This window comes from Panulirus ornatus, chromosome 71 (assembly GCF_036320965.1).
Source record: "Panulirus ornatus isolate Po-2019 chromosome 71, ASM3632096v1, whole genome shotgun sequence".
Taxonomy (NCBI): Eukaryota; Metazoa; Arthropoda; class Malacostraca; order Decapoda; family Palinuridae; genus Panulirus; species Panulirus ornatus.
In genome coordinates, this window is record NC_092294.1 from 11,398,007 (window position 1) to 11,413,657 (window position 15,651).

Genomic DNA, 15,651 nt, shown 5'->3' on the forward strand with positions numbered 1-15,651 from the left:
TAATATTCAAAAGTTTCTCTACATATACTTGACAAGGCAAAGCATTTATGTTGTATTCTAAAAAAATTCAGACGTCAACCTGTGTATCATAAGGCAAAACCCTGAGCAGCGGGGCTTGGGCGAGCAATTTTGCTGATCTGTGTTGGAACAGGAAATCATAAGCATGGGTTGCTACGCTGGGGATCTCCCTGGTGTCGTCACGTGTGGGCGGCGCTCTGAAACAACACTAACGACCGTTAACTGTGTGACGTCTGGTGTCTAGACTCCTCCCACTCGTGACGTCACTTTGGAAGGCCAACGTAGCAACCCTCTCTTATGATTTCCTGTTTCAAGCCAGATCCGCCGAAAGCGCTCACCCCAGCCCAAACACCAGAAATTTGCCTTATGATTTCCATGTTGTCATCTGTTTGTGTGGAACATAACAGAATATACTATGAATAGAACTTTTTATGAAATAAAAGCAATTCAGCACGAATGAATGTGGAAAAATAAGTAGATTTTTGCTTTTCTAATATAAACATTTCCTTACTTTAATGGAGTATATGATATGGTGACCAATATTACACTGACATAACCATACGTAATCCTGTTTACTTCCTTCATGTTACTTCTTTCCAAAATACATGATTTCTACAATTTTTCAAATTTCACTGGTAATATTCATAAAGGAATAATCAACGAGATAGAGCCATTTACATACGTTTACCTTCCTATGTTGCATCCCACAACAATTTGGTGATAAGAAAAAGTGATCTCATTCATATTCATGTAGGTATAGAAGTGAATAAACGCCTTAATGTAATAGCCTTTTATTTCCTTATGATTTGCTTCCTGCAACACAATATTGGAAGATTAGAAACCTGTCAATATGCTACATGTATTAACACAAGTTCTTTTTATAATCTTTATTGTTCAACAGTTTCTTTACGTCTCTACATATACCTGACAAGGCAAAGCATTTATATTGTACTCTAAAAACAACAGACGTCAACCTGTGTATCAATCATAAGGCAAAATCCTGAGCAGCGGGGCTTGGGCGAGCAATTTTGCGGATCTGTGTTGGAACAGGAAATCATAAGAGAGGGTTGCTAAGCTGAGTCTCTTGGGTGACGTCACTGGCGGTTGGTGCTTTGAGCCAACACTAAGGACCGTCAACCGCGTGACGTCTGGTGTCTAGACTCCTCCCACTCGTGACGTCACCATGCACGGAGGGCCAGCGCAACAACCCTCTCTTATGATGTATATTTACAACCCAGCCTCGCATTATTTACTACACACAACTCAGAAAATTACTGCTGGAGTTTATGTTTACAAATAAGGACAGAATTTTCTACACATTGCGAAGAACATTCTATGAAATAGAAGCCATTAAAAATATATGAAAGAAAATTTGATATCCTATATCACACTGGGATTACCATGCGTAATCTTGGTCATCTTACATGCACGATACGCCAATACTCCTTGTTATCGAATCTCTCGGAGGGAAGGAAGGATATTGTTTTGTACTATTCATTCTATCTCATTGCAGCACAAGACATCGTCCAAACAAAGTTGAGCACAACGTTAAGAGACCAATATGATTATGCATTTCTCAAGTTCCCAGATAATCTCAATGAACTGAAAGTCAATAAACAGTTGCAATTACATATTCGTATACCATTTAGTGTATCATTTCGATAACATCAGTATATCACTCCAATTAGACTTACCAACCCACTACAATATATTAACCAAGTTTCTTTACTAGGTTTTAGAAATAAATCGATTATAGCAACAACTTACTAAATAAAATCCTTTCATTATGCTAATACTAATAATTTCCCTACACAATGCGATTTCAAGTTAAGGAAGGTGTAGGTGTACGTATTTATTATCCTTGAATGTTAGATTTCTTAAGTTAGACAGCCCTTTCAATCTTATCGTTTTCTCTCATACAATATAACACTTGATAAATAGCGACACTTCCCTTAGATTTCTAGAGTACGTTGTGTCATAAGCATCAGCGAAGTAGTTGGCAGGGAATAGTAAATTCTAACTTACTCTACATAAACAGATGACAACGTAAATCATAAGGCAAATTCCAGGGTGGTGGGCTGGGACGAGTGCTTTTGGCGGATCTGGGATGAAACAGTAAATCATAAGAGAGGGTTGCTGAGCTGAGTCTGCTGGGTGACGTCACTGGTGGGCGTCGCTCTGAAACAACACTAACGACCGTCAACGGCGTGACGTCTGGTGTCTAGACTCCGCCCCCTCGTGTCGTCACCTTGGAAGCAATACCAGCACAGCAACCCTCTCTTATGATTTCCTGTTTCAAGCCGGATCCGCCGAAAGCGCTCGCTCCAGCCAAAACACCAGAAATTTGCCTTATGATTTCCATGTTGTCATCTGTTTGTGTGGAACATAACAGAATATACTATGACTAAAACTTTTTATGAAACAAAAATAATTCAACACGAATGAAATTAGAAAAATAAAGAGATTTCTGCTTCTCTAACATAAACTTTTCCTTACGTTAATGGAGTATATGATATGGTGACCAATAAAATACTGACATAACCATACGTAATCCTGGTCATCTCCGGACATGCACCATACACCAACAGTCCTCCTTATCGAGTCTATCGCAGGAAAGTGATATTCTTTCTGCTTACTTCCTTCATGTTACTTCTGTCAAAAATGCATAATTTCAACATTTTTTTTCAAATCTTAATGTTAATCTTATTAAAGGAAAAACTAACGAGATAGAGCCATTTACATACCCTTCCTATGTTGCATCCCACAATAATTTGGCGTTAAAAATAGCGATCTCATATTCATGTAGGCATAGAAGTGCATAAATGTCTTAATATTGCCTTTGATTTCCTTATGATTTCTTTCACACAAGACAATATTGGAAGATTAAATATTTATCAATATGTTACATGTATCTAGATTACTGATATGTATTGGGAAGGACATAAATAATCCTTTTATGTCCAATATATATATATATATATATATATATATATATATATATATATATATATATATATATATATATATGTATATATATATATATATGTAACATAGAATACGTACCTGATCATCCTTTATAAATATTCTATGAACTCTAACATCAACGTGGAAGGCCTGACAAAAAAAAAGGGTATATCAAATAACACAAGTTCTTTTAATAATCATTAATGTCAACAGTTTCTTTACGTCTCTACATATACCTGACAAGGCAAAGCATTTATGTTGTACTCAAAAAAAAACATACGTCAAGCCTGTGTATCATAAGGCAAAAACCCTGAGCAGCGGGGCTTGGGCGAGCAATTTTGTGGATCTGGGTTGGAACAGGAAATCATAAGCATAGGTTGCTGCGTTGAGTCTCCCGGGTGTCGTCACGGCGTGACGTCTGGTGTTTAGACTCCTCCCACTCGTGACGTCACCATGCATAGAAGGCCAGCACAGCAACCCTCTCTTATGATTTACTGTTTCAAGCCAGATCCGCCGAAAGCGCTCACCCCAGCCCAGATACCAGAAATTTGCCTTATGATTTCCATGTTGTCATCTGTTTGTGTGGAACATAACAGAATATACTATGAATAGAACTTTTTATGAAATAAAAGCAACTCAGCACGAATGAAATTAGAAAAATAAATAGATTTGTGCTTCTCTAATATAAACGTTTCCTTACGTTAATGGAGTATATGATATGGTGACCAATATCACATCGACATAACCATACGTAATCCTTGTCATTTCCGGACATGCACCATACTCCAATACTCCTCCTTATCGAGTGTATGGGAGGAAAGTAATATTTTTCTATTTGCTTCTTTCTTATTACTTCTGTTAAAAATGCATGATTTCGACATTTTTTTTCAAATTTTACTGTAATCTTATTAAAGTAATAATCAAAGAGATAGAGCTATTTACATTCCGTTTACCTTCCCATGTTGTATCCCACAACAATTTGGCGATAAAAAAGCGATCTCATATTCATATAGGTATAGAAGTGTATAAACGCCTTAATATAATAGCCATTTATTTCCTTATGATTTCTTTAATAGAACACAATATTGGAAGATAAGAAATCTGTCAATAAGCTACATGTATTTTGATTTATGATTTATACTGGGTAGGTCATGTAAGATCCATTTATGTCCAATATATATATATATATATATATATATATATATATATATATATATATATATATATATATATATATATATATATATATATATATATATAATCTAATATAAAGACGTACCTCATCATCCTATATAAATATTCTATGAACACCAAAACTCTAACATCAACGTGGAAAGCCTGACATAAGAAAATGGAATAGTAAATAACACAAGTTATTTTAATAATCATTAATGCTCAACACTTTCTTTACGTCTCTACATATACCTGACAAGGCAAAGCATTTGATTATTTTGTACTCAAAAATAAAGCAGACGTCAAGCCTGTGTATCATAAGGCAAAATTCTGAGCAGCGGGGCTTGGGCGAGCGATTTTGCGGATCTGGGTTGGAACAGGAAATCATAAGAGAGGGTTGCTAAGCTGTCTCTCTTGGGTGACGTCACTGGCGGGCGGTGCTCTGAAACAACACTAACAACCGTCAACAGCGTGACGTTTGGTGTCTCGACTCCTCCCACTCGTGACGTCACCACGCATAGAAGGCCAGCACAGCAACCCTCTCTTATGATTTCCTGTTTCAAGCCAGATCCGCCGAAAGCGCTCACCCCAGCCCAAACACCAGAAATTTGCCTTACGATTTCCATGTTGTCGTCTGTTTGTGTGGAACATAACAGAATATACAATGAAAAGAACATTTTTATGAAATAAAAGCAATTTAAACGAATGAAATTAGAAAAATAAACAGATGTTTGCTTTTCTAAAATGAACATTTCCTTACGTTAATGGAGTATATGATATGGTGACCAATATCACACTGACATAACCATACGTAATCCTAGATTATCTCCTGACATGCACCATACACCAACACTCATTATCGAGTCTGTCGGAGGAAATTGTAATTTTTTCTTCTTACTTCCTTCATGTTACTTCTTTACAAAATGAATGATTTCGACATTTTTTTCAAATTTCGTTGTTAATCTTAGTAAAGCAATAGCTAACGAGATAGAGCCATTTACATTCCGTTTACCTTCCTACGTTGCATCCCACAACAATTTGGGGTTAAAAAAAAGATAGCGATCTCATATTGATTTAGGTATAAAAATGCATAAACGCCTGAATATTGCCCTTTATTTCCTTATGATTTCTTTCATACAACACAATATTGGAATATAAGAAATCTATCAATATGTTACTTGTATTTGGATTTATGATATATATTGGGTAAGTCATGTATAATCATTTTATGTCCAATATATATATATATATATATATATATATATATATATATATATATATATATATATATATATATATATATATATATATATATATCATCTAATATAAAAGTCGTACCTCATCATCCTATATAGATATTCTATGATCACAACTCTAACATCAACGTGAAGAGCGTGACAGAAAAAAATAGAATATTAAATAACACATGTTTTTATATAGTCTTTAATATTCAAAAGTTTCTCTACATATACTTGACAAGGCAAATCATTTATGCTGTATTCTAAAAAAAATCCAGACGTCAACCTGTGTATCATAAGGCAAAACCCTGAGCAGCGGGGCTTGGGCGAGCAATTTTGCTGATCTGTGTTGGAACAGGAAATCATAAGCATGGGTTGCTACGCTGGGGATCTCCCTGGTGTCGTCACGTGTGGGCGGCGCTCTGAAACAACACTAACGACCGTTAACTGTGTGACGTCTGGTGTCTAGACTCCTCCCACTCGTGACGTCACTTTGGAAGGCCAACGTAGCAACCCTCTCTTATGATTTCCTGTTTCAAGCCAGATCCGCCGAAAGCGCTCACCCCAGCCCAAACACCAGAAATTTGCCTTATGATTTCCATGTTGTCATCTGTTTGTGTGGAACATAACAGAATATACTATGAATAGAACTTTTTATGAAATAAAAGCATTTCAGCACGAATGAATGTGGAAAAATAAGTAGATTTTTGCTTTTCTAATATAAACATTTCCTTACTTTAATGGAGTATATGATATAGTGACCAATATTACACTGACATAACCATACGTAATCCTGTTTACTTCCTTCATGTTACTTCTTTCCAAAATACATGATTTCGACAATTTTTCAAATTTCACTGGTAATATTCATAAAGGAATAATCAACGAGATAGAGCCATTTACATACGTTTACCTTCCTATGTTGCATCCCACAACAATTTGGTGATAAGAAAAAGTGATCTCATATTCATGTAGGTATAGAAGTGTATAACGCCTTAATGTAACAGCCTTTTATTTCCTTATGATTTGCTTCCTGCAACACAATATTGGAAGATTAGAAACCTGTCAATATGCTACATGTATTAACACAAGTTCTTTTTATAATCTTTATTGTTCAACAGTTTCTTTACGTCTCTGCATATACCTGACAAGGCAAAGCATTTTTATTGTACTCTAAAAACAACAGACGTCAACCTGTGTATCAAACATAAGGCAAAATCCTGAGCAGCGGGGCTTGGGCGAGCAATTTTGCGGATCTGTGTTGGAACAGGAAATCATAAGAGAGGGTTGCTAAGCTGAGTCTCTTGGGTGACGTCACTGGCGGTTGGTGCTTTGAGCCAACACTAAGGACCGTCAACCGCGTGACGTCTGGTGTCTAGACTCCTCCCACTCGTGACGTCACCATGCACGGAGGGCCAGCGCAACAACCCTCTCTTATGATGTATATTTACAACCCAGCCTCGCATTATTTACTACACACAACTCAGAAAATTACTGCTGGAGTTTATGTTTACAAATAAGGACAGAATTTTCTAAACATTGCGAAGAACATTCTATGAAATAGAAGCCATTAAAAATATATGAAAGAAAATTTGATATCCTATATCACACTGGGATTACCATGCGTAATCTTGGTCATCTTACATGCACGATACGCCAATACTCCTTGTTATCGAATCTCTCGGAGGGGAGGAAGGATATTGTTTTGTACTATTCATTCTATCTCATTGCAGCACAAGACATCGGCCAAACAAAGTTGAGCACAACGTTAAGAGACCAATATGATTATGCATTTCTCAAGTTCCCAGATAATCTCAATGAACTGAAAGTCAATAAACAGTTGCAATTACATATTCGTATACCATTTAGTGTATCATTTCGATAACATCAGTATATCACTCCAATTAGACTTACCAACCCACTACAATATATTAACCAAGTTTCTTTACTAGGTTTTAGAAATAAATCGATTATAGCAACAACTTACTAAATAAAATCCTTTCATTATGCTTGTCTTTTTATATTCCAATACTAATAATTTCCCTACACAATGCGATTTCAAGTTAAGGAAGGTGTAGGTGTACGTATTTATTATCTTTGAATGTTAGATTTCCTAAGAGCGTTAGACAGCCCTTTCAATCTTATCGTTTTCTCTCATACAATATAACACTTGATAAACAGCGACACTTCCCTTAGATTTCTAGAGTAAGTTGTGTCATAAGCATCAGCGAAGCAGTTGGCAGGGAATAGTAAATTCTAACTTACTCCACACAAACAGATGACAACGTAAATCATAAGGCAAATTCCAGGGCGGTGGGCTGGGACGAGTGCTTTTGGCGGATCTGGGATGAAACAGTAAATCATAAGAGAGGGTTGCTGAGCTGAGTCTGCTGGGTGACGTCACTGGTGGGCGTCGCTCTGAAACAACACTAACGACCGTCAACGGCGTGACGTCTGGTGTCTAGACTCCGCCCCCTCGTGTCGTCACCTTGGAAGCAATACCAGCACAGCAACCCTCTCTTATGATTTCCTGTTTCAAGCCAGATCCGCCGAAAGCGCTCGCCCCAGCCAAAACACCAGAAATTTGCCTTATGATTTCCATGTTGTCATCTGTTTGTGTGGAACATAACAGAATATACTATGACTAAAAGTTTTTATGAAATAAAAACAATTCAACACGAATGAAATTAGAAAAATAAAGAGATTTCTGCTTCTCTAACATAAACTTTTCCTTACGTTAATGGAGTATATGATATGGTGACCAATAAAATATTGACATAACCATACGTAATCCTGGTCATCTCCAGATATGCACCATACACCAACAGTCCTCCTTATCGAGTCTATCGCAGGAAAGTGATATTTTTTCTGCTTACTTCCTTCATGTTACTTCTGTCAAAAATGCATGATTTCAACATTTTTTTTCAAATCTTAATGTCAATCTTATTAAAGGAAAAACTAACGAGATGGAGCCATTTACATACCCTTCCTATGTTGCATCCCACAATAATTTGGCGTTAAAAATAGCGATCTCATATTCATGTAGGCATAGAAGTGCATAAATGTCTTAATATTGCCTTTGATTTCCTTATGATTTCTTTCACACAAGACAATATTGGAAGATTAGAAATCTATCAATAAGTTACATGTATCTAGATTACTGATATGTATTGGGAAGGACATGTATAATCCTTTTATGTCCAATATATATATATATATATATATATATATATATATATATATATATATATATATATATATATATATATATATATATATAACATAGAATACGTACCTGATCATCCTTTATAAATATTCTATGAACTCTAACATCAACGTGGAAGGCCTGACATAAAAAAAATGGTATATCAAATAACACAAATTCTTTTAATAATCATTAATGCTCAACAGTTTCTTTATGTCTCTACATATACCTGACAAGGCAAAGCATTTATGTTGTACTCAAAAAAAAACATACATCAAGCCTGTGTATCATAAGGCAAAAACCCTGAGCAGCAGGGCTTGGGCGAGCAATTTTGTGGATATGAGTTGGAACAGGAAATCATAAGCATAGGTTGCTGCGTTGAGTCTCCCGGGTGTCGTCACGGCGTGACGTCTGGTGTTTAGACTCCTCCCACTCGTGACGTCACCATGCATAGAAGGCCAGCACAGCAACCCTCTCTTATGATTTCCTGTTTCAAGCCAGATCCGCCGAAAGCGCTCACCCGAGCCCAAACACCAGAAATTTGCCTTATGATTTCCATGTTGTCATCTGTTTGTGTGGAACATAACAGAATATACTATGAATAGAACTTTTTATGAAATAAAAGCAACTCAGCACGAATGAAATTAGAAAAATAAATAGATTTGTGCTTCTCTAATATAAACGTTTCCTTACGTTAATGGAGTATATGATATGGTGACCAATATCACATTGACATAACCATACGTAATCCTTGTCATTTCCGGACATGCACCATACACCAATACTCCTCCTTATCGAGTGTATGGGAGGAAAGTAATATTTTTTCTATTTGCTTCCTTCTTATTACTTCTGTCAAAAATGCATGATTTCGACATTTTTTTTCAAATTTTACTGTTAATCTTATTAAAGTAATTATCAAAGAGATAGAACCATTTACATTCCGTTTACCTTCCCATGTTGTATCCCACAACAATTTGGCGATAAAAAAGCGATCTCATATTCATATAGGTATAGAAGTGTATAAACGCCTTAATATAATAGCCTTTTATTTCCTTATGATTTCTTTAATAGAACACAATATTGGAAGATAAGAAATCTGTCAATAAGCTACATGTATTTTGATTTATGATTTATACTGGGTAGGTCATGTAAGATCCATTTATGTCCAATATATATATATATATATATATATATATATATATATATATATATATATATATATATATATATATATATATATATATATAAAGACGTATCTCATCATCCTATATAAATATTCTATGAACACCAAAACTAACATCAACGTGGAAAGCCTGACATAAGAAAATGGAATAGTAAATAACACAAGTTATTTTAATAATCATTAATGCTCAACACTTTCTTTACGTCTCTACATATACCTGACAAGGCAAAGCATATAATTATTTTGTACTCAAAAATAAAGCAGACGTCAAGCCTGTGTATCATAAGGCAAAATTCTGAGCAGCGGGGCTTGGGCGAGCGATTTTGCGGATCTGGGTTGGAACAGGAAATCATAAGAGAGGGTTGCTAAGCTGTCTCTCTTGGGTGACGTCACTGGCGGGCGGTGCTCTGAAACAACACTAACAACCGTCAACAGCGTGACGTTTGGTGTCTCGACTCCTCCCACTCGTGACGTCACCATGCATAGAAGGCCAGCACAGCAACCCTCTCTTATGATGTACTGTTTCAAGCCAGATCCGCCGAAAGCGCTCACCCCAGCCCAAACACCAGAAATTTGCCTTATGATTTCCATGTTGTCGTCTGTTTGTGTGGAACATAACAGAATATACAATGAAAAGAACATTTTTATGAAATAAAAGTAATTTAAACGAATGAAATTAGAAAAATAAACAGATGTTTGCTTTTCTAAAATGAACATTTCCTTACGTTAATGGAGTATATGATATGGTGACCAATATCACACTGACATAACCATACGTAATCCTGGATTATCTCCTGACATGCACCATACACCAACACTCATTATCGAGTCTGTCGGAGGAAATTGTAATTTTTTTCTGCTTACTTCCTTCATGTTACTTCTTTCCAAAATGAATGATTTCGAAATCTTTTCAAATTTCATTGGTAATCTTATTAAAGCAATAGCTAACGAGATAGAGCCATTTACATTCCGTTTACCTTCCTACGTTGCATCCCACAACAATTTGGGGTTAAAAAAAAAATAGCGATCTCATATTGATTTAGGTATAAAAATGCATAAACGCCTTAATATTGCCTTTTATTTCCTTATGATTTCTTTCATACAACAGAATATTGGAATATAAGAAATCTATCAATAAGTTACATGAATTTGGATTTATGATATATATTGGGTAAGTCATGTATAATCATTTTATGTCAATATATATATATATATATATATATATATATATATATATATATATATATATATATATATATATATATATATATATATCATCTAATATAAAAGTCGTACCTCATCATCCTATATAGATATTCTATGATCATAACTCTAACATCAACGTGAAGAGCGTGACAGAAAAAAATAGAATATTAAATAACACATGTTTTTATATAGTCTTTAATATTCAAAAGTTTCTCTACATATACTTGACAAGGCAAAGCATTTATGTTGTATTCTAAAAACATCCAGACGTCAACCTGTGTATCATAAGGCAAAACCCTGAGCAGCGGGGCTTGGGCGAGCAATTTTGCTGATCTGTGTTGGAACAGGAAATCATAAGCATGGGTTGCTACGCTGGGGATCTCCCTGGTGTCGTCACGTGTGGGCGGCGCTCTGAAACAACACTAACGACCGTTAACTGTGTGACGTCTGGTGTCTAGACTCCTCCCACTCGTGACGTCACTTTGGAAGGCCAACGTAGCAACCCTCTCTTATGATTTCCTGTTTCAAGCCAGATCCGCCGAAAGCGCTCACCCCAGCCCAAACACCAGAAATTTGCCTTATGATTTCCATGTTGTCATCTGTTTGTGTGGAACATAACAGAATATACTATGAATAGAACTTTTTATGAAATAAAAGCAATTCAGCACGAATGAATGTGGAAAAATAAGTAGATTTTTGCTTTTCTAATATAAACACTTCCTTACTTTAATGGAGTATATGATATAGTGACCAGTATTACACTGACATAACCATACGTAATCCTGTTTACTTCCTTCATGTTACTTCTTTCCAAAATACATGATTTCGACAATTTTTCAAATTTCAGTGGTAATATTCATAAAGGAATAATATATGAAAGAAAATTTGATATCCTATATCACACTGGGATTACCATGCGCAATCTTGGTCATCTTACATGCACGATACGTCAATACTCCTTGTTATCGAATCTCTCGGAGGGAAGGAAGGATATTGTTTTGTACTATTCATTCTATCTCATTGCAGCACAAGACATCGGCCAAACAAAGTTGAGCACAACGTTAAGAGACCAATATTATTATGTATTTCTCAAGTTCCCAGATAATCTCAATGAACTGAAAGTCAATAAACAGTTGCAATTACATATTCGTATACCATTTAGTGTATCATTTCGATAACATCAGTATATCACTCCAATTAGACTTACCAACCCACTACAATATATTGACCAAGTTTCTTTACTAGGTTTTAGAAATAAATCGATTATAGCAACAACTTACTAAATAAAATCCTTTCATTATGCTTGTCTTTTTATATTCCAATACTAATAATTTCCCTACACAATGCGATTTCAAGTTAAGGAAGGTGTAGGTGTACGTATTTATTATCTTTGAATGTTAGATTTCCTAAGAGCGTTAGACAGCCCTTTCAATCTTATCGTTTTCTCTCATACAATATAACACTTGATAAACAGCGACACTTCCCTTAGATTTCTAGAGTACGTTGTGTCATAAGCATCAGCGAAGTAGTTGGCAGGGAATAGTAAATTCTAACTTACTCCACACAAACAGATGACAACGTAAATCATAAGGCAAATTCCAGGGTGGTGGGCTGGGACGAGTGCTTTTGGCGGATCTGGGATGAAACAGTAAATCATAAGAGAGGGTTGCTGAGCTGAGTCTGCTGGGTGACGTCACTGGTGGGCGTCGCTCTGAAACAACACTAACGACCGTCAACGGCGTGACGTCTGGTGTCTAGACTCCGCCCCCTCGTGTCGTCACCTTGGAAGCAATACCAGCACAGCAACCCTCTCTTATGATTTCCTGTTTCAAGCCAGATCCGCCGAAAGTGCTCACCCCAGCCCAAACACCAGAAATTTGCCTTATGATTTCCATGTTGTTGTCATCTGCTTGCTTACTTCCTTTATGTTACTTCTGTCAAAAATGCATGATTTACACATTTTTTTAAATCTTAATGTTAATCTTAATAAAGCAAAAACTAACGAGATAGAGCCATTTACATACCCTTCCTATGTTGCATCCCACAATAATTTGGCGTTAAAGATAGCGATCTCATATTCATGTAGGCATAGAAGTGCATAAATGTCTTAATATTGCCTTTGATTTCCTTATGATTTCTTTCATACAACACAATATTGGAAGATTAGAAATCTATCAATAAGTTACATGTATCTAGATTACTGATATGTATTGGGAAGGACATGTATAATCCTTTTATGTCCAATATATATATATATATATATATATATATATATATATATATATATATATATATATATATATATATATATATATATATATATATATATAACATAGAATACGTACCTGATCATCCGATATAAATATTCTATGTAGGTCACAACTCTAACATCAACATGGACAGCCTGACATAAAAAAAATGGTATATCAAATAACACAAGTTCTTTTAATAATCATTAATGCTCAACAGTTTCTTTACGTCTCTACATATACCTGACAAGGCAAAGCATTTATGTTGTACTCAAAAAAAAACATACATCAAGCCTGTGTATCATAAGGCAAAAACCCTGAGCAACGGGGCTTGGGCGAGCAATTTTGTGGATCTGGGTTGGAACAGGAAATCATAAGCATAGGTTGCTGCGTTGAGTCTCCCGGGTGTCGTCACGGCGTGACGTCTGGTGTTTAGACTCCTCCCACTCGTGACGTCACCATGCATAGAAGGCCAGCACAGCAACCCTCTCTTATGATTTACTGTTTCAAGCCAGATCCGCCGAATTCGCTCACCCCAGCCCAAACACCAGAAATTTGCCTTATGATTTCCATGTTGTCGTTTGTTTGTGAATAACATAACAGAATATACTATGAATAGAACTTTTTATGAAATAAAAGCAATTCAGCACGAATGAATGTGGAAAAATAAGTAGATTTTTGCGTTTCTAGTATAAACATTTCTTACTTTAATGGAGTATATGATATAGTGACCAATATTACACTGACATAACCATACGTAATCCTGTTTACTTCCTTCATGTTACTTCTTTCTAAAACACATGATTTCGACATTTTTTCAAATTTTACTGTTAATCTTATTAAACCAATAATCAACGAGATAGAGCCATTTACATACGTTTACCTTCCTATGTTGCATCCCACAACAGTTTGGTGATAAGAAAAAGTGATCTCATTCATATTCATGTAGGTATAGAAGTGAATAAACGCCTTAATGTAATAGCCTTTTATTTCCTTATGATTTGCTTCCTGCAACACAATATTGGAAGATAAGAAACCTATCAATATGCTACATGTATTACCACAAGTTCTTTTTATAATCTTTATTGTTCAACAGTTTCTTTACGTCTCTACATATACCTAACAAGGCAAAGCATTTATATTGTACTCTAAAAAGAACAGACGTCAAGCCTGTGTATCATAAGGCAAAATCCTGAGCAGCGGGGCTTGGGCGAGCAATTTTGCTGATCTGTGTTGGAACAGGAAATCATAAGCATGGGTTGCTACGCTGGGGATCTCCCTGGTGTCGTCACGTGTGGGCGGCGCTCTGAAACAACACTAACGACCGTTAACTGTGTGACGTCTGGTGTCTAGACTCCTCCCACTCGTGACGTCACTTTGGAAGGCCAACGTAGCAACCCTCTCTTATGATTTCCTGTTTCAAGCCAGATCCGCCGAAAGCGCTCACCCCAGCCCAAACACCAGAAATTTGCCTTATGATTTCCATGTTGTCATCTGTTTGTGTGGAACATAACAGAATATACTATGAATAGAACTTTTTATGAAATAAAAGCAATTCAGCACGAATGAATGTGGAAAAATAAGTAGATTTTTGCTTTTCTAATATAAACACTTCCTTACTTTAATGGAGTATATGATATAGTGACCAATATTACACTGACATAACCATACGTAATCCTGTTTACTTCCTTCATTTTACCTCTTTCCAAAATACATGATTTCGACATTTTTCAAATTTCACTGGTAATATTCATAAAGGAATAATCAACGAGATAGAACCATTTACATTTCGTTTATTATATGTTGCATCCCACAACAATTTGGTGATAAAAAAAAGCGATCTCATATTCATATAGGTATAAGTGTATAAACGCCTTAATATAATAGCCTTTTATATCCTTGTGATTTCTTTCTTACAACTTAATATTGGAAGATAAGAAATTTATCAATATATATATATATATATATATATATATATATATATATATATATATATATATATATATATATATATATATATATATATCATCTAACGTAAAAGACGTACCTCATCATCCTATATGAATACTATATGATCACAACTCTAACATCAACGTGGAGAGCCTGACATAAGAAAACTGAATATTAAATAACACAAGTTTTTTTTATAATCTTTATTGTTCAACAGTTTCTTTACGTCTCTACATATACCTGACAAGGCAAAGCACTTATATTGTACTCTAAAAACAACAGACGTCAACCTGTGTATCAATCATAAGGCAAAATCCTGAGCAGCGGGGCTTGGGCGAGCAATTTTGCGGATCTGTGTTGGAACAGGAAATCATAAGAGAGGGTTGCTAAGCTGAGTCTCTTGGGTGACGTCACTGGTGGGCGGCGCTCTGTATCAACATTAACGACCGTTAACGGTGTGACGTC